The sequence below is a fragment of the Ciconia boyciana genome, chromosome 2, assembly GCF_034638445.1.
Source record: "Ciconia boyciana chromosome 2, ASM3463844v1, whole genome shotgun sequence".
NCBI lineage: Eukaryota > Metazoa > Chordata > Aves > Ciconiiformes > Ciconiidae > Ciconia > Ciconia boyciana.
In genome coordinates, this window is record NC_132935.1 from 153,752,631 (window position 1) to 153,772,623 (window position 19,993).

General features: G+C 41.4%; 1 long non-coding RNA gene across 1 annotated transcript; it reads right to left on the reverse strand.

Moving 5' to 3' along the window:
• Nucleotides 1-755: 755 nt before the first annotated feature.
• LOC140648506 (uncharacterized) lies at nt 756-12,508 on the reverse strand. The gene is made up of 3 exons (XR_012041244.1): nt 12,391-12,508; nt 7,740-7,853; nt 756-4,703 (listed from the first exon to the last, which is right to left on the reverse strand). It is a non-coding gene; the product is annotated as an uncharacterized lncRNA (long non-coding RNA).
• Nucleotides 12,509-19,993: the final 7,485 nt, after the last annotated feature.

The window sequence follows — 19,993 nt, forward strand, 5'->3', positions numbered from 1 at the left end:
GCTTTGTAGCACAGAAGATCAACATCCTTCTACTACTACACAGGGCACCTCAGCACACCTCTGGTGCTCCCTGCCCAGCAGCTCTCTCAGCTGGCAATCCACTCTTGTTCCCATCGCGATAGTATTAGTAACTTGAAGAACTTCAAACCTGGTACAAATGGCAAAGCTACCTGCAGTTTAGTAGGTACACAGTTAAGGAGTAGAATTAATTATATTCTTAAAACATCAAAAGTGAAATTATTGCCCAGTTAAGTCAAGGGTAAGGTGCGAATGGCATCCCTAACCCTTTGCATTCTAGTTAGCAGTTTCCCATGAAGAAAATGGAGGAGTCAGATTATATTAGTTTGCCCCATGAGTAGCTGGTCCAGTTTCACTGAAATCCATGGAATTTTTTCCAGTAATTGCTGTTTTGGGACACTGACAAGATCAAAGATGAAAAAGTCCACCCTGTGACCTACAGATAATTCTAAGCTTAGATGTTAATTTTATTACTATCACCTGCCTGAGTTACCCGAACTAATTATATAGATGAGGATCTGAATTCTTTATGAGAAACAGTGCATCTGTCTTAAAGCAGGAAACAAGCACACCTGCCATGCTATAATATTTTATCATATCCCCAGTGTTCACTTGTGTGGAATAGAAAGGGAGCATGCAGGAGTTTGGAAAGGTAGAAATAAAATAAAACTAGAGTAAACAGTTTACAGCTTATAACTGAGACAACCGAGCACACTCCACATTTTTATGGCCATAGCTCATCAAATTTATTGTTGGAAAATGCTGAAAATTTCCATTAACCTGCTGTTTCTGTACTTTCTAGGTGATCATAAGAGCTTCTGGGAACATACTGAGAGGATGAAAGAGTCTAAATCCTTGGTTTAATAGTTGTCACCTGAGAAACTTGCAGAAACAGCTGTAAAAATGTGAAGTCAATAGAGAGTCTTCCAAGACTGTCTTTAACAAGCAATTTTACAGTGGCACAGACTTTGTAATGTTCAACATTATACTTCAGTTGTCATTTGCATTTATCTGCTGAAACACAATGTTGCATATCAGGAACTTTACCACACTGCTATAAAACCTATTATTAGATACAGTAGCTGGTCGACAGTCCTTATTTCGCTGTTCAGATGCTGCTACAGGTTTTTCATGTTTTTCTGTGATTTTATTCCTGCTCTTACTGTCTTTAGCAAGTTTCTTGGCAGTTTTCCCAGCTGTTCTAACAGTCTCCTGGAAAAAAAAAACATAAAACAGTTTAGGAGGGAATATTGACAGTTTTTCTATTAAATGTGTAAAACGGGAAACTTCAGTAGTGAAGTACAAAGAAAACAAGTTTATCCTGGGATCTGATTTAAGGCCAAAACTTAAAGACTCATGCATGAATAGTGATAGTAGTAACAGGAACGAGGACCTGTGAGATTTGAATTTCTTTCCCACTAGATACACACACACAAGTTATACATACATCATTCTGAAAACATTTTGGATGCAATTTACCGAGTATAGTGTTTGATGGTGTGAAGAATGAAGAATGAGCTTTTACAAACAAAAGTAACAAGCCTGTGAGATTGTCCAAGATCTAATTATGTAAGATAAATGAAGTATAAAACATTATTATAAGAGATTATGAGAAAAGGATTATACTAATCAGGAGAAAAATTGGCAAGAGTTGATAGTTTACAAAAATTACAACTACTTTCTATGTACTTAATGAGAGGACACCATGTTGCAATATGGGTGGCATATATATAATTCTGGATGTTGAGCTTTTCTGGGCTAATATACTGTAGAACCTGACAATTCATTTATTAACCAGTACATTGTTGGAAGACTTCCATGAAGAGGCAAATATCTGGCTGGCAGGAGGAAACAGGAGATGGAGCATGGGATGGAGAGACTCAGAGCTTGCGATTACTAGTGATTAATATTCAAGTTCTGTTCAAAATGGCCACCAGGTTGAAATCCCCTGGGTAGACACTGCAAACATGCAAGGAGTGAAAATCTTGCAACCTAATGCAGATTACCAGAAGTCAGCTTTATCTGAATGTTAAAACTATTCAGGCAGTGGAACATTGCTGATTTCCAGAACTATTCCACAGTTTATCTTGTCTTTATACTCTAGATGGAAGAATTGTCCTGCAATAACTCTGTATGTGTTCATGGCATACAGATATTCCCTGGTCTGACAAGAAAACACTGATTCAATATACAGTATGTTTGAAGTTCATGCAATTTTAAATATAGGTGTTTCCTTAAGCCAAGTAAAGTTAATACAGAACTGTGGAAAGACCAGTGTCAAACTGAAGAGCAATGTTATTCCTCAAAGAAGTAAAGTTAAAAAAAAAGTTATCAAAATCATATAGAAGTCGAAGTTAAAAAAAATTGGGGTAGCTAAGTTATATGAAGCAGACAAAAAAATTTAAACTTTTGCACCTGATATGAGTTCAAAGTCCCATTTGCAAAAATGACTTAGGGAATATACCAAACACTACTAGGTTTTGATGATTTAAGATACCAACCTGCTGTAACTCTCCTCCTGCTCAGTCATCAGGTAAAGCCTTAACTTGTTTTTCATACCTTCAAAAATCTGACTTTTAAAGTTCTAAATCATTTACATTTTATTCTGAGTCTCTAATCTTATCAAATCACACATGCCTGTGACTATTTGAGATCTTTCCATGGATAACATTTTCACTACAGGAGTGGGTTGACTTCTCTGCCATTTTATTTTTGTGATGTTTTCCTACATACTTATGGTACTTCCACAAAAGAGCAAGGCAATGGTTCCTAACATCTTGTTTTATGAATGAGGCAATCATTAAAGCTTATTAAGTAATTGTGGCTAGCTCTGGCCTGGAAAAAATATGAGGCTGGATAAAAAATTATTTTCTACAACTTCTCAAAAGAGGCTGTGACTTGGGGAATGGAAAGTCCTCAGATCATTAAAAAGTAATTATAGAATCACGCAGGTGTTAATGTCAGACAGGAGACGCAGATGCAGAAAGTTTCGCAAGACAAGAAGAACTTTCTTTGTGGTATAATAGAAGGAAGAAATTGTAGCAAAGAAGAATCCACGATTTTGAGGAAAAGCCACAAGACTGCTGACCTTTCCAGGGGCTCCAACCTGTGCCTCAAGCAGCTTCAGGTAGCAAAAAGGTGGTTAGGGTTAAAGAATGAGTATAGGTGAATTTACTACTTTTTTGTCTGTATCTATACTGGTCTTATGCTACTTTTAAAAAGAATTATGTTCAAGGGTTTTTAATAGTTTTCTTAATAATTCTCTGGTGGTTTTCAGCCATCATCAAACTGTTTAAATGGGAGTGCTTTCTCTAAGATATATCAAGTAATGGCTTCGTTGTGCTGAGAACTGGGAAGACCTAGAATACTGAGTCACTTTTTGGTGCGGGCACTTGGAGGTAATCCACAGGTAGGGAAGCAGAATCGATAGAGGTCTAAAAAGTGAAAAACATTACCTATACTGAAGGAGTGAAGATACTGGGGGTGTCCAGAGCACAGAAGGGAGACACCTGAACAGTCTTTGCGTATGCTAAGGGTGCTACAGACCTATACCCAGAGCTATGAATTGTTGTAAGGAAAACATTCACGCATCTAGCTTACCCCAGCCCCAGCTCCCGTACCACATACTGTATTTACGCTGTGGGCTGAATAGAATTATATTCACATAACGATACAGGTAAAGTTCTGCATGGCCCCGTACTGCAAACATGCATCTAAGTCAGATGTTGGAGCTGGCTATTCTTTATTTGCCCTTAGGGCCATGGAGAGTCCGCAGCTCTGTGCCCGCAGTGACGGAGAGCCACCACAGGGACTGCGCTGGGAGGAGAATGATCGGCCATCTTCTCTCATGCCCTTCCACTGAAGCTGTTCTGCAGACTCCAGCCATGCTAGTGTGACCGATGCATCTGCTTAGGGGATGTGAGCGCAGTTATCCCCAAAGTCCACCGTCATAGTTTCAGCAAGCTTTCCAGAGGAAAGGAAGAGGAAGAAGGGGAATAGTGAATGTCCGCAGCTGAGAGCAGAAAATCCCAACAGAATTTCGCAGGACAAAGAAAAAGCACTTTTACAGATTTGGAATTTTATCCCTGACCAATTTCAAAGGGCAGCTCCAGACATTCAGTCATCAGAGCTTCTCAACAACAACTATCACATTAAAAAATAGTCTAGCATAGAAATTGCTAGATAATCTAAGTAGAGGGGTCATTGCTGCCTATCCCTATAATATTGAACACAAACATATAAACATATAATTAGTAAAATTAAGTTTTTTAGCAACTTTTCAATCACCAGCAATTATCATTAAAAACTGTAAAAATAAAGCTGTTAAAAATAGTAGAACTTGAGGGATTTATGACCACCACAAGAAATCAAGGTGGCTGTAGTTAATTTACAGAAGACTGAACTACAGGGTACTCGTAGAATAAATGATTTTAAGACCCTAGGATGTTCACTTTAAATTTGTCTTAAGGCTTTTAGAAACTTGGTGCTTTCCTAAAAATATCAGAGGTTACTTATCTTTTCAATCTTCATTTACAAAAGCTGTTTGGAGACATTTTGTCTCTGTTGAGAATTTATTGGATGTTTTCATTCTCCTTTCCTTCTTTCTGCCTGTCCAGAAGTTTGCTCTTTGCTTTTCTTCCAGCCTTTCAATTATTGATGAAGTTCCTGGCACAGATTTCCAAACTCTGAAACACAGAATACAGGATTCCAGCAACTAAAAAGGCTTGTGGAGGCTTTTCACTGACTTCTGTGGGCTTTGGATCAGGCCCTAGGGCCTTACTCAAATAATGAATAAACAATATCAGCACAGAGCTACAGTACTGGGCTCTGTTTGTCAAGTACTTGCCAGAGCTGGAACTAATTCAGATACTGTCAGAGGAACCCATTTGCTGAAGAGAAGCTGTGCCAAATTATTTGCCACAATCAGGTTTTATCTATTGATGAGCATTCCTGAAAAAATACCTTCCTGTGACATGAAGAGGAACACCCACAGGGTATGTTAGTCAAAAGGCCTATCAAAACACGAGAGTACATATATTCCACCATACAAATTATTCATGTGGTTTATAAACATATTAAGAATATATTTCTCAGCTGGTGTTCCTCTTTAGGGATCCCTGTTTAATTTCTCGCCGTTCTCATCCTTGTTGGGCTGAAAGGGAACGGGATAGCGAAGCAGCTTTCGATAACAAGTTACTTGATGATTGCAGGAAAATATTGATAAAGCATGAAGGGAAATACATCCTTTCCTCAGCTTCTCCCTGTGTCAATGGTAACAGGGAGGACTGCACGGAGTAAGGATATTGCACCAGACACTTTCCAATTTGCACAGGAATTTAGAGGGATATAAATACAGACATGCACTTGGAACATGTTCATCCCTGTTACACATGGAGTTAAATGCACTCCTGCTACTCATACTGAAAACACAAGCTATCTATCACTCCTGTATAAATATTTGCTCCCGAGCAAAGTCCCATAGCACCTGCAGAACGCCTTTTCTAGTGCACAGGCCAGTAGACAAGTGTCCAAGCATGAAGGACTGGCAGGGAATGAATTACGTGATTCCTTGTAGGGAGTGTGACCAGGTTACACATGGTCACCTTCACTGCTGCTGCAAAACTACTCTGACAACTTCCAAAAAATTCCCGATACATGCTATGGCCAGACTTGAGTACTTCTGAGCATCTGTAGCTCCCTTTAAAGAGGAAAGGGGCAAAAGCAGACAGCTGAAATTTGGACACTGCTTTTAAGATCGTTCTTGGCTTACTTAGACAAGACGAAATAAGAAAAAAAGAATCAGAGGGAGGTAACATATGATCTATTTCACTCTCTGCTTTCTCCCATGTTCCTTTATGAACCTCAAAATCTTTTCTTCTCCTCCTCTTTACTTTATTCTCTTTTCCATACCCAATCCCACTTCTCCTTTCATCTCACATCCTTTTATTGCCTTCCCTTCCTCTTGTCTTCCTTAAAACTATTTGCAGCTGCTGAAATCAGTAAAAAGAAAACTCAAATGAAATAGGAGAATCCCCATGAGCTAAAATACATGACAGATTGTCACATACTGCTAGTAATCTATTTTATTCAAGAATGAAAACATGATGACAGTAAATGAGTAAGTTTTCCAAAATTCAGTGCAGTGTTTTACAGCATAAGGCTGTTTTAATTCTTCACAGAAGAAGCCAAACAGCTTAAGTTGGTCTGCAAATATTTAAAATCTGTAATCGAAACCAAGTTGTCTTCTCCAATACAGAGCCGACTAACTTGGCACACGTAGGTCATCAAGTCCATCAAGGTGCAACAGGCAAGAAGAGCTGAAATTAGTGGCAACAAAATCACTTGATAAGACCACCTTTTGGTTTTCATCTGTTGTTGACTATGCTAATGCAGGGACTACAGCACAACGCAGGAGCGTCTCTGTGGAGAGCAGCAGCAGAGCAGCTTGAGAGCCACTGCTCAATGCCAAAACAAGTCTTCACTCAGGTCTCATCTTGTTTCACTGAGCAAAAAGACATCCTCTACACAGGCCCTTCAGCAACTGACATTCCCGGACTCAAGGAAACCCTTAGCAGTGTATTTTAAAAATAGGATTTTAAAAACTTTTTAATGGTTTGAAAACATTAAAATTACGGAATGGTCTTCTTCAGGACCATACCTGAGCACAGGTCCTGCTGCCTTCTGCAGAGGCTGTGTGTTTAGATTTGAGAGCAGAATTTAGAGCAGATTAACTCATGCACCCAAACCAAAACAGATAGATCAGACAGACAAGATTAGCTCTACCGATCTTCCTGCTGCCAGGGAATTACCAACTCAGGAGCCTTCTAATTTTCCAGAAGTTCACACTGCGGCTCCACACTAATCCAGCTGACACTGCAGTGACATCCATCATGACATCTGTTCTAGGATTTCAGTTTATCCCGGGTTTAATAGCTGTTCCCTCATATGGAGGTAAATGTGCATTATATATGCCTCAGTAATATTTTCTACAGTTTATTTTATCTTTTGAAAAAAAAAAAAAACAGCAAACCCCCCCCACACACTTCTTACTAATAAGTTATTCAGAACTTAAATTATATTGCAAGTTGATGAGTTTAAGTGCAGTGAATCACTAGTACAGGATATTGTTTAATGCAGAAAGACAGTGGAAATAAACCATGGAATATTGGTATGCATGTGCGTTATAACTGAAGAAACTATAACCACTTTCAAGGAATGAAAAATTGGCTGTCTTTCGGACACCACAGAAATTACAAATGCCCAACCTCACCTGAAATCCAGGGAAGCCAACAAAGACTTTACTTACAGATAGGCTGTTGCAAGAGTTCGATAATTAAAATATACCAGGGTCAAACAACTATTTTCAATAAGGGAAAACAATTTCTTGCTACCCTGTTAAACTGATAACATAGTAGATAGAGGTGATTCATTTGGCACATGGTTTTGCAAATGCGTTTTCTTCCTTGCAAGATTTATCAATATGGTGCTGAAGTTTTCTGATTTTTTTCTTACAGAATCCAATACCTACTCCAGCTCACAGCTTGAAATGAGAGTGCACTGAATGCTGCTTTCTCTATACTTCTTCGACCTGAAATAGATTTTAAAGTCTAAAACTACTGAGCAGGGATGTGGACAGAGTCCATGTTTTCCAGCTCTTACTGTTGCAAAGTGCAGCTGTGATGGACACCGCTACATTAAATTAAAGGAGAGAAACAATTTACCCTGCTCGGGGGTTTGCTCCACCTCGCTCCCGGAGGTTGCTGACCTCATGTCGCAAATGGCCAGATGACACACTCTGAATCACTGCAGTTTAGATCACCGTGTCTGAAGGCAACCTGAAATGGCCAACATACTTCAAAATACTGGCTGATAAACCGTAGCAGTTCAAGAGCTGCTTTTCATGTTGCGGAGTTGTCCTTGTCCGTGGCAGGACAGACAGCAGTCACCAGTTACAGCTTTGGGCTGCCTGTTTCAGGAGTCACCCTCCTATCTGTGAGGGCTGTCTGGTTTTGTATTCTGAGATTAATAGCTTTGATATTTAGCCCTGCTCATTTCAGCAGTATGGGGAGCCATTGCACAGACTCTGTTCGGGCTGGAGCTTTCCACACAACTTTCAACTGCATGTTTCAGGAAAAAGAGAAGGTGTTAAAAATGCTTGAGAGTCATCTGTCCAAATCTATCTATCCAAATTTTCTGAAACACTAAATTCTCACCACCTACCATCTGTAGATCTCAGCCTGGTTTAGATATAGTAGGAATTTTTAGCATATTTTGTTAGTGTATTCTTGACCTCTGCCTTTGCCTCTTCTCTGAGGTTTGCTCTATTTTTTGCTGAGTGAATAATTGTAAGCAAAGAATTTGGACAATTTCATATCTCTTTTCTATTAGCAATGTTCTGTAAGGGGCATAAATGTTTTTAACAGTGTACTCATTCAAGGAAGGGACTATCTCTGCATGTTTTCACACACTGCGATCCTTACCTGTGCTTGGAGCACCTAAGAGGTATCAAAAAATTGGCAAAACGTTTATCATACAGATTTACCACATGATTTGATATTTTTTAAACAAAAAAAAAATGAACTGAATACACTTAGCTCAGTCACATAAGTTTTAAAATTCACAGCAAACTGGTTAATTTGAATGCCTGTATATGTGCCTGGGGGAAATTGTAAGGATAAGATAGCCAATGTGACTGCTCATACATTATGTACGAGTTGCGTTATGTATGAGCCTCAAGTTGCACCAGGGGAGGTTTAGATTGGATATTAGGAAAAATTTCTTCACTGAAAGGGTTGTCAAGCATTGGAACAGGCTGCCTGGGGAAGTAGTGGAGTCACCATCCCTGGAGGTATTTAAAAGACGTGTAGATGTGGTGCTTAGGGACATGGTTTAGTGGTGGACGTGGTAGTGCTAGGTTAACAGTTGGACTCGATGATCTTAAAGGTCTTTTCCAACCTAAATGATTCTATGATTTTATGATTCAGTGTGATTTATGTCAGTACTTAACCCTCTAATATTTGCTTTGAATTATATGCCTGCCACAAGGCCCACTGCTCGGCCAGTATCATTTTGGCAGCTAGTAAATGAACAGCCTCACCAGAAAGCTGTGTGCAGGAGGTGATTTCTTCTGAGAAATTCCAGTCTGATCTCATCCTCTCCATCTCAGTTCAGACTTTTCTACTGATGCCCCTAGTTAAGGTTTTTTTCAGACAAGAAACAGCCACCATGTGTAGTTCTCACCCTTCTTCTGTACTTCTAGGCACTCTGTTTTGCACAGAGCAATTATCTGAACTTGTTCTTCTCTTGTGGTGACTGCAACTTTGGATTCCTGCAGTTCATCATAAAAATGTTTTATATATTCTGCCCATCTTTACAGGACAGCTTCGTATTCATAGCATCTTCTTGCATTCTTAATTCTTATACAATGAATGTACTTCCTTGCCTTTTTCAGTGTCTCAAGCTTTTAGGATATGATGGCTTTTTCTAACTTTTCTAGTTGCATGTTTCTCTTTTTCATCAGATCTTAATTTCATCTATTCTCTTTGACTTTTTTTCAGATTTTCTGAATTGCTTATGTAACACTGACATTCCTTTCTTTTTCTATTTTTGTGTTTCCTCTGTGCATATACTGATCCATGATATCTCCAATAATTCACAGCTGCTTAGTAAAAAAATCTTTTCATCCCTAATGCAAAGACAAACACATGCCCCACTGAGGGATGTGAGAGCTGTGTGCATAAAGCCCTTGAAGGAGCTTCTTTTCGCTAACATTGCCTCTCTATCTTCCCATCCCTACCATGATTTCTCTTTCTATTCATCTTCTTTAACACAGCCTTTTTCTCCTCTGGCAGTTTTCTCCTCTCAAAATGTTTCTTGCAACTAATCACCAGAGCTGAGAAATAACCATCCCCACAGCAAGCCACAGTCCTTCTTGGTCTCTGATTTCTTCAGCCACTAAAGAAAAGGTAAAGCTCCCCTTTAATCATGGTGCCCGCCGAAGGGACACGAAACCGAATATCCAAACGCATGGGCTGAGCGAGGACTTTCCCTGGGGCTGCACAGGTGGGAGCAGGCAGGATTTGACCCTTGTCTCTGTAAATACTGAAGGACAAACTCGGCTGCAGTTGTCAGCATCATCAGGAGACTTTATCTCACCGGCGCTGGTGGAACTAATTGTAAAGCACCGTCTTAGTGCGTGGGAGGCTGGAGGTAATTTTAGTGATGGTGAAAGGTGCCAGACTTATCAGACATGGAAGATGGTGCTCTAGATTTCGCTTGTGTAGTGCTTTATACCTACACTAACTCAGTGTAAAATACCATTGCTGGTTTGACTGGGGAGTTTTGATTTAATAATCATTAGCGCGCTTGTTTTGCAGCACTAATGACTAGGCAAAGTTTTCTCTTCACAGAACAGGTACTGTATAGGCAGAAGGATTAACAGCGTCATTCTGCTGGTGTCTGCCTATTCTGCTGTGGAGTCAGCACTTCCATGTATGTAAAATTATTCAACATATCTTTGGTACCGCAACTAAGCAAATTAACAAGCTCTCTTGTGCATCAAACCAGGGAAGCCATTAATTTGTTATTGGAGAACACTGCACAAACACACTCAGCTCTGAACAGTCCTGTGCTGTACTTCCTCAGAGACAAATACACATTTTTTAGTATTTATGGACTCTGGAAACACTTAGGAAAAAATGCATATTGTGTTATCTCACTAACCAGAGACATGACAGTTATTTAAAACCCTATTTGTTTCTTGGTTTGCCCCACGATATTTTAACAATCATAGCGAAATCCTAAAACAAATACATGAAATGCCGTATATTTTTATTTAGTTGAACTCTGTGGACTTCATTTAAGGTCAGAAGGAGAATATATTGTTATTGCGCTCGTAGCTTCCACTAGTCAAACAACACCACCCAGCTGTTGGCTCTATTTGGGATTGTCAGTCAAAGCTTTTCTTATGTGAAATATAAGACATTTCAGAGCTACTGGTTTCATCAGTCATAGCAGACAACCTTGGTGGTAATTTTCAGTAAAGATATGCCCAGGACGAAGCCTTCAGTCCAACACCCTTGACTTATAAGAGAGCTTGAACAGTAATGCATCATTTCCAGCTGAGCTTTAGCGTCCACAGTGGAACTGAACGTATCCATTGTGAGCCTGATCTGCCTTCACACTGAAGTCACGAGGCTCAGGCTCATATTCATATTTGAATATCTACTCTGAGGATTACACTGCCTACCAAGGAGCAACTAGCACATCCAGGCGGTCCTGCCCTCCCTAGGGCAGACGTTCCTCTGGAGTCCAGCGCTTTGTCCCCGGAGCTACCTAATCCTGTCCACACTTCCAACTTCCACCAGCGCAGACTTTCTCAACAGTCATTTTATAGAAGCTTTTTTCTGTTTTCTCACTGATGATGAAAGAGACCTGCTAAAGCACAGGTCTCCTTGAGAAAATACCACAGAACGCCTCCCTGCCCAAAATCCCAATCTATTATCTCACGTATCTCCTTTTTCTCCTGCAATCCAGAGAACAACAGTGATCCCTGAGGTTGACAGGACCAGTTTTCTTCTTCCTCTTGACGTCTGTCTCTCCAGCCAAAACCCTTCTGTCAAAAGCAATGCGAACACAGATTTTGGTCTGCCCTTGTCTCTCCTGCCTGCCTGCTCCCCCCTCTCCCTGGCACTGCAATGATTTCCCATCTGACCATGTTAACATCTGTAATCAAGTGGGCTGAATATGAAGAGGAGCTGCAATTCCACTTTGTGACCAGCAGCTTCCATTACATATGTCACCACCCAAAACAGAGACCTGTATAAAAGGATTAGTTTCCTTAGTATCATTTTGCAATGTCTGATATGTCTAACAGAAGGCCGGGAAGTTCGTGAAGCTGAGAGAACAAGCCATAGAAGAACATAAAAATGTATGACCCTGAGAAAAAGCCTCACAAACAGGCTTGAGTGAGCCTGAAATAGGACTTAGATCTGAGAAACTGCTGCTGCTTAAGATCTACCCTATACTAATGGAAAACAAGGCTTTGATTATAAATAAACAGGACTGCACCACAGACACACCTGATTTCATCACCAGTTTCTCATCAGACCGTGGAATAACCCACAGCACTGAACTTGACTGTTCATGTCAACCAGAAGAGTCCAGCAAGTTTAAAATATAGATAACTCTGCAAATAGTAAATATCCTAAGCAGTAACCTGAATTCAGGCAGCTTTCAGGTTAGTTTAAAAGACGAGTAACTACTTTGCTCAGCCTGTTTTTGGATCCAAGCGGAGCTGGCAGAAGAGAAAAAAAACCTCAGCTCTGGAAGCCAAGGGCAAAGAAACAATGCGGGGAACAAAATGAAAGTTACCTTGTGAATGGCAAGTTTCGACTTGCATCTAACTGCAGCAATAAGAAAGCAAAGTGATTCACTCCGGCAAAGTTTTCCAGCTTGAGGAGCTTGAAATAATACGACCGCCCACCACAACCGCTGCCTGCGAGTGAGCTCAGAGCGGGGGGCCAGGGCAGCTGGAGAGTATCGAGGCGATACAGGGAAGGCGGAAATGGAAAGTTAATTTTCAGCAAAGTAGAGATAAATGTCAGCCTGCTGGGAAGGAGGGAAGAGGGGTAGTAGCAACAGTGTTGCAGTCTTGTAAAAATAAAATCGAGTAACGATGATTTGTTCTGTGAAAAAAAAAACGTTCTGCTCTTTCACAGTGGCTGGGAGATGAACATTCGTGCATGCCACGTAGCCCTGTGCCTTGGAGGAATTGTCAGGTCACCATATAAAGTCTTTGTTTTGTGAACTGTTGGGAGAAAGTTTATTTTAGAGATGGGTAAGAAGGGTCGAGTGACTTACCTGTGGCAGGCTAGTCACAGACTGGAAAAAAACCCCAAAAAACAAAAACCCCCACTATTGATTTACTGCGTGAGTGTGGTTAATATTTATCTGGATGTTCAAACTGGATATCAGGTTGCAGGTTATAAAAAGTTGGCCAATCATAGCAAGATTTTTCAACTAAACTGTTAACATTTTTCAAGTACAAACATGCTGATACAACTTAAAAGAAAAGCTACAAAACAGCAGGTCTCATTATTGTCACTTAAATAAAACCTCCAGGACAGTTAATTATGCATATGTACTTTTAACTTTGTCAAAATGTATGTAATAGGCAATAAATTTAATTTTCACAACCTATATTTAGGTGGGCGCGCTAAGCTTTTTTTTATTATTAGTCCCAAATCGCTTATCACCAAAATTGTACTTTGCCCCCAGGCATTTTCCTCATTTCTTTCTGTTCTGTAATTCAATGACCACAAAATTACATGAGCTTAACTACAGAAAGAATAATTTTAAATTTAGGATTAATCCTAAGCCAGGGATTGTGGGTTCAAGTCCCATCTGGGGTGGTATGGGATAGCCCTTTGGTCAGTGGGGGTCAGCTATCCCAGCCGTGTCCCCTCCCAGCTTCTTGCGCAGCCCCAGCCTGCTCGCTGGGGTAGCCTGTTGACTCGAAGCCTATTGCAATTTGAAGTCTATTGACAATAAGCAGCTTTTTTTTACTTGCTACTTCTTAGTGGTAGCACCTCAGAGGTCCATGGACCACAAACTTAAAGCTACTGAAAGCCTCTGTAACTTGCAGACTTACTTCACCTGTTCTGCAAATGAGCCTGAGTTTAACCTTGTGGTAATGAACAACACTAAAGCTGTGGGCAATGTACGAACTGCGCATATATATATACTGCATGGGATACATGTGAAATGCATAGGCTATGTGAAATATGAGCTAACAAAAATGATATATAGGCTCTTGTATGATGGAGGTATAAAGAAATGCCAAGGTCTATGGCTGCATCCAAAACTCAGATTTCTAGCTCCTTCTTTCCTGTAAATCTATAGGAAGAACTGACCATGTTTGGGCCTAATAGTTCAGCGAGAACCATTTTACAGGCTGTAAAATGTGTATGAAACTTGACTGCCGCATGGTAGGACAAGCTCAGAGAAGTGAGTCCTCCTCCTTCTGCAGCCTGCCTAACCCTCCGGCTCTGAGCAAGGGTTTTCCCCAAGGGTTGCTCATGCCCAAGGAAGAGGGAGCTCAGAATAAACCGCACCCACAGATATTGGGTGAGCAGCCTCCTTTAAAAAAAAAGTTTGAAAAAGTCATACTTTGAAAGATCCTGGTCAGTGGCATGGAAGATTTTCTCCTCTGATGACATTTCTCTCTGATTTCTTTTTATAAGTTTAGGCAGCTCTCTGCTGGTACAGCAGCTGCCGGAGTCCTGCCAGAGGAGCCATAATTTCTTAATAGCCTCCACCAATGAGCTGTCGTGTTAACAAAACAGAAGATGAGAAAATGTAGTTGTAGAGCAGGCAGATGTAACCTGAGGCTAAGGAGGCAGCTGCTCGTAGCACCTTCTCTAACGTGGCCCCATAGGAAACCTGGAACTGGCGTGCCCAGGAGCAGGTGGGATGTGACCCTCCCTTCTGAAACCACTGAGTTTCTGTCCACCTACTTACACATCTAAAGCCTCAACCAGGCTTCAGCCGTGCGCTGAGGTCAGCCAAGGCGGAAAAACAAACCCAGGGGATTTAATGTGTCCCATTCACTTCTGAAGAGGGGGCCAACAGTAATACACTGACAAGCCAAGCCATCAGCTATTCAAGATGATCAAGAGCAGTGACATTTCCACATTTTCAGAGCTCTCAACAAACATAGCTAATTAAGTCTTGCATCATCACTGCAGTTACATGCAAGTAAGTATTCATCTCCCCTTTTGACAGAGGAGGAAGCTGGAGTCTAGGGGGTGTTTAGGGCCGCGGAGTGAGTCACTGGCAGAGCCAGAGCTATATTTATGTGCTGTAAGCTCCAAGATCACTGCCTTTTCTTTTAAGTTATTAGATTGAAAAATGCCTCCTTCTCAGTGTGAGTTAAAGGGAAGATAGACAATATTCTTCCATTATCAGTAAGAACAGGATAATCTTCTCCACAGTGTGATACCAATCATCAAAGTATTGTGACTAATTTGCAGTACACAGAATATCTTATTTGGGGGGACTACTGAGGCAGGAGAAATGAGAAGAGGTGACAGGGAGGCCCTGGGTCTCATGGGCATGGCTGGCACACGAGACAAGGAGGGTTCATAAAGTGCCCTGCTTTCCTCCCAGTCCGTACCTTGGCTGCCTCCTGCTCTGCAGGCATTAATGCCTATGGGCTCCAATCAAGACTAGCAGCCCTGCTGCACTGGGAGCCTTCCAGGCTCCGGGGAATCAGCTCCTGTCCCGTAAGTGTTACAAGAAGACACGACAGGTGGATGAAAGAGAGAACTGTAGAAATAAGCTATCAGTGAAATCAGCCTCTCTCAGGTCTGTTTTTAAACTTAAAAAAATAATCCCATTTCCAAATATAATATCCATACACATTTTCATTCAAATTTATCAAATTCATGTCATAATTAGGATTTAGAATAATCAAACATACATATAATTATCTATGGACAAAGAAGTAGGCGTGCACATGGGCGTTTGAAAGCAATGACTTCTTAAAGCGAGCGTTGCCTACACTAACCTGCCTCAACTTGTAATAACGCTTTTTCCAAAGCATCACAGTGGTCCAGTTTGCTGGGTGTAGCAAAAGCAGAGAGCGTAAGTCAGGGATTGGAAAGGTGGTGCGAGTATCACTTCTATATCGCTCTAATCTCGAGGTTACTTTCTGAATTCTCTTTTCCCTTTGTTCTCTGGGAGTGTCCCACAGTGCTATAAGCCCAAAAGGTGCTCGGGAGCAGCACCCTGGGAGGGCGTCTCCGCCGAGCGGCTCTGCGTAGCTCTGCTCCTCTCCCCACTGGGTCAGGAGCAGCAGGTGGCAAAGGATCAACAGTACCCCAGAGCCAAATCCCTATAGGACATCCTTCCCAGCGATGAGCTTTCCAGAACCAAATTAATCAGCTTTGTGGAAAAATAAATCAGCTATATTGCATTAGAGGAAATGGTTTAATGTATGTGTTGAGTGATATCGCTGCAGATAAAGTCTGCCCTCTTTATCCTTTTTTGCCTGGGGAGATAAACAGTACACAGGAAATTCTGAAAAAGTGGTCATCATGATAATTAGCAAGCCATAACATAAGTCTGCATTTTTTACTTTACTAAAGTAATAAAAATGTATGGAACTACCATAAATAAGTAGCACAGATAAATGTACATACTGACAGTTATTCATGTTTCTGTATTTAAAATTCGTATCTAAACTGAGCATTTTTCTCATCAGCTGAATTTCATCAATGACTGTGATCTAGTATATTTTCTTCACTGAAAACCTCCAAGTGTTAGTTCTAAACTGGCTAATTCAAAACTAACTCAGGGTGCATTTCTGTTCCCAGCAGCAACATCTCAAAATCTGCATTGCAATCAGCATACTTGTTTACCAGGTTAACACCAGCAACCTGCAAGCAGAGCGTGGCCCAAGCTACAAGATAACAACATGTATCAGCAACTAGGTTCAAATGCAATAAAGAATAAAATAATATTTCATGGTCAAAAAGCACCTTTGACTACCCAGTTTTATTCATTATTGTGTTGCACACATTCTTTCTGTTAACGTTTAAATAGCAGTTCTATGCTGGATGCTCATTGTCCTCCAATCCACACATTTTGCTCATTCCTCATTTTCTTCCTCATAAGCAATTTGGAAATATACTGCTGTAACAAGCAAGACTAAGCCAATACATATGTATGAGAACATAAAACCAGCTGTACTGTGTCAAGAACTAACATCCATCTAGCTCACTATCCTAACTCCAGAACTAGCAGCAGATGTTTTGGGGAAAGACTACAGAAGAGAGAGTATTTTTAGTGTGAATCTCCACATGGTATTTCTTCCCAGCTTCCAGCACCACATTAAATATTTATCTGACTGATTTATCTGATATTACATATTTCCACGTTTCCAGATCTCCCAGTGCTAGAGAATAAAAACGGCCTTCTAGCGCAGAGTAAAACCCTCAGGCTGTTCTGAATTAGCCCATCCGCTGTCATTCTCACCACCAAACTTTGCGTTGTTGGGCTCATTTTCTTCAGTCCATCAAAGCAGCCTGATTAAGAGTCTGGATTAGTGTTCATAAAACATTGGAAACACTGTAGAAAAAAAGATCCTCAGGGCATCGTCACAGTTACTGTATTATTTATACATGCAAACCTCACAGCTAACACTGGACGTAGACATCTTGTACCGAGTATCAGCCCAGTGACCTTCTGCTCCAGGGCCCAGGCGGTAAAATCCTTGGCTGGTTTTTTATTCTGTCCTTTGAGAAAGTTTGTGTTTATGTCTCAGAGCACTAAAGTTTAGCCTGTGGAGATAAGGCTGTCTCTCATTCAAGAAAATACTGTATGTCTCATTGAGGAAAACAAACACAGGAATTGGGCCAGTTTATAACCATGTGTGTGTTTGTGATGGCACGTTTCTAGGAATGCAGTGGCTTACTGCAGATCACAGCAATTAAAAGAGCTACAGTAAAGTGGGATTACAATTCAAACTTTCCAAGCCCCTTGGTTTTCTTTGTAGGAGCCCTGCTGTCAGCTAACACCCAGCACCGCGCATGAAGCGGTGCCAGCCTCGCTGCCCGCAGGTGCTGTGCCGAGCGCTCAGCATTGCAGAACGGCTGCCTCAGAGCAGGGCTCAGCTCCCGGGGCGAGGGGGACACCCCGGGCCCCCTCCTTCACCCCCACGGCTCCCACTGGCACCTGGCTGATCAACTCCTCTTCCTCCCTGCAGCCGTTATCGCTTCACGGAGCCTGAGTCTCTGGCTCTAGCCGCTGCCCTTGCCTCCCCTGATTTTATCCAAAAGCCTTCGTGGCAGGCGATGCAGCTGCATGCTGCACGCCCACCCGGAGCCACTCTTACCCTTCACGCCCCCCGCCCTGGGGAGATTTCCCCCAGGACCCCGCGATGCTCCCGCAGCGTCCCCTCTGCGGCGTGGGCTTAGGGGACGTCTGGCTCTACGTGGAAGGGCTGGAGCCTTGCTGGAGCTGATCCCAGCCTCTGCCCGTCCGCCTTCCCGAGCCATTTCAGAAAAAAGCTGAAGGGCTTAAACTCTAGCAAACCTAACACAAATAAATTTCAAGGACCCTATCTTCTGCTAAGTCTCCGTGTCAATTTTGTTTTTCTTGTAACTTTTTTTTTCATGTTTTTATTACATTATTTCTTCCCATTATTCTGAAAAAGTCTGACATCAATGAGATTTTTAAACTTTAGAGGTTTTCTACAAAAATTTACTTTTTCAACATCATTTGGCTGTTTTGGAATGTAAAATATGAATTCTGTTGTCATTGGCTATGATTGTGAGGAACTGCCTTCCTATTCCATGAAAAAAGATACTGAAATTATCTCACTAACTAGAGAAATGAAAGCGTGAAATGAAGCAGCTCCTGTCTCCCGAGCTGACTGCTAAACTTTTATAACATTGTGCACACATTATAAAGCCTCTGAGAGACCCTCGCTGAACATAAATGACTTGTTGTATACAGAAGTTTTAAAACCAGACTGACACTAAAGCTCTTCTGAATCTAATGGCAAATTCTGCCTCTGTGGGGATTTGTTTCTATAGGAGGATGCTGTGCATACGCCTTTCTTGTTACAGCTGGTCGGGTGGTTTCTTTAGCCAGCTGGGTTTTCTTTCTCACTGTTTCTCATGTATCATTGGCTCCTCTACTGCCTCTTTTCCATGACAGCAAACAAGCTTTCTTAAAAAGGGTTTCTCCTTGGCAAGTTTTTAATATCAGGAAAAGATTTCCATCATATTTTCAATACCCCATCTCACCTTGAGTCCTTCTAAAAGATTGGTTTTCCCCCTGTCTCATACAGTAGGACTTAATTTCTCCTCCATCACTATTATTTGTCAGTCTTACTGCACTGTTTGCTGCAAAATGTACTCTGACGAACTTCTAAGACAAACAGTGCAAGAAAAACCAAAATATTCCTTCATCCCTAGATTTTCTGTGTTCCTCCTTTTTATTATTACTTTTCTTAGTTTTTCCTGTAAAGTCACATGTTTTGCCTCCTGTTTTTGCTATGCAGCTGCGCGCTTCCAAAATGGACCAAGCCATCGTGCATCCATTTCACAGCCGCACAACCGAGAGCTTCTGCTGGCACATGATCAAATGCATGGCAGAGTCCGTAGGGGTGAAGAGAGACAATCTTGCTGTTTTTCCAGCGGAAGACTCCTTTGAATTGGGCAGGGCTGTGTCTTTACGATATTCCCGTGCACTTATGATCAGTAGCAACAGCTGACACCGGAAGGAATCTGGAGTGGACTACCGAGCCCAGCACTACTTGTTTAAGAGCAACAAAAATAGCTTTGGCGGATGCTGTGTCAGGCCGCGTACTGACGGGGGGTTGCCAAAGATGCTTTCTGCCACCCCACTCCTCAGAGCCGGCTCTCCAACACCGTAAGCAAAGGAGACTGCGTGTCAGGGGAAGGTATTGCCCAAGGGACTCAGCTAGGGAGGGTCTGGGGTTGCATGTATTTTCAGCTGTGTCTGTTCTGCTAAACACAGAGTACCTGGTGATCATTGACAAAAAAAATTTCTCTGGAACTCCTTCAAAAAATCCCAACTTTTTGTTAACTGTGAAGGTTTAAATAAACCTGACTGAAGCAGAGTAGGGGAAGTATACTAGTCTTCATTCAGTATAAAAATAAGAAGATGCTAAGCTTCTTTTAGGAACAAACTAGCCAAAATGAGAAAAGCTGTTACCTCAGGCAGGTGTTGCACTGGGTAGAAATTTAATGATGTAGGTGGTGATGAGGAAGGCTGTGAGAGGGATATGGGGGTTATGGCTTTGTGGAGATGTTTCTGTGAAAAGGAAAAAAAGGCAGCAGAAAAGCCAGAATGAAACAAGATAAATGCTCTTAACTTAGGACAGAAAGAAGGCAGCAAAAGACCGTATTGACCAGAGGGCTGGGAGGAGGAGTACTGAGGCTGT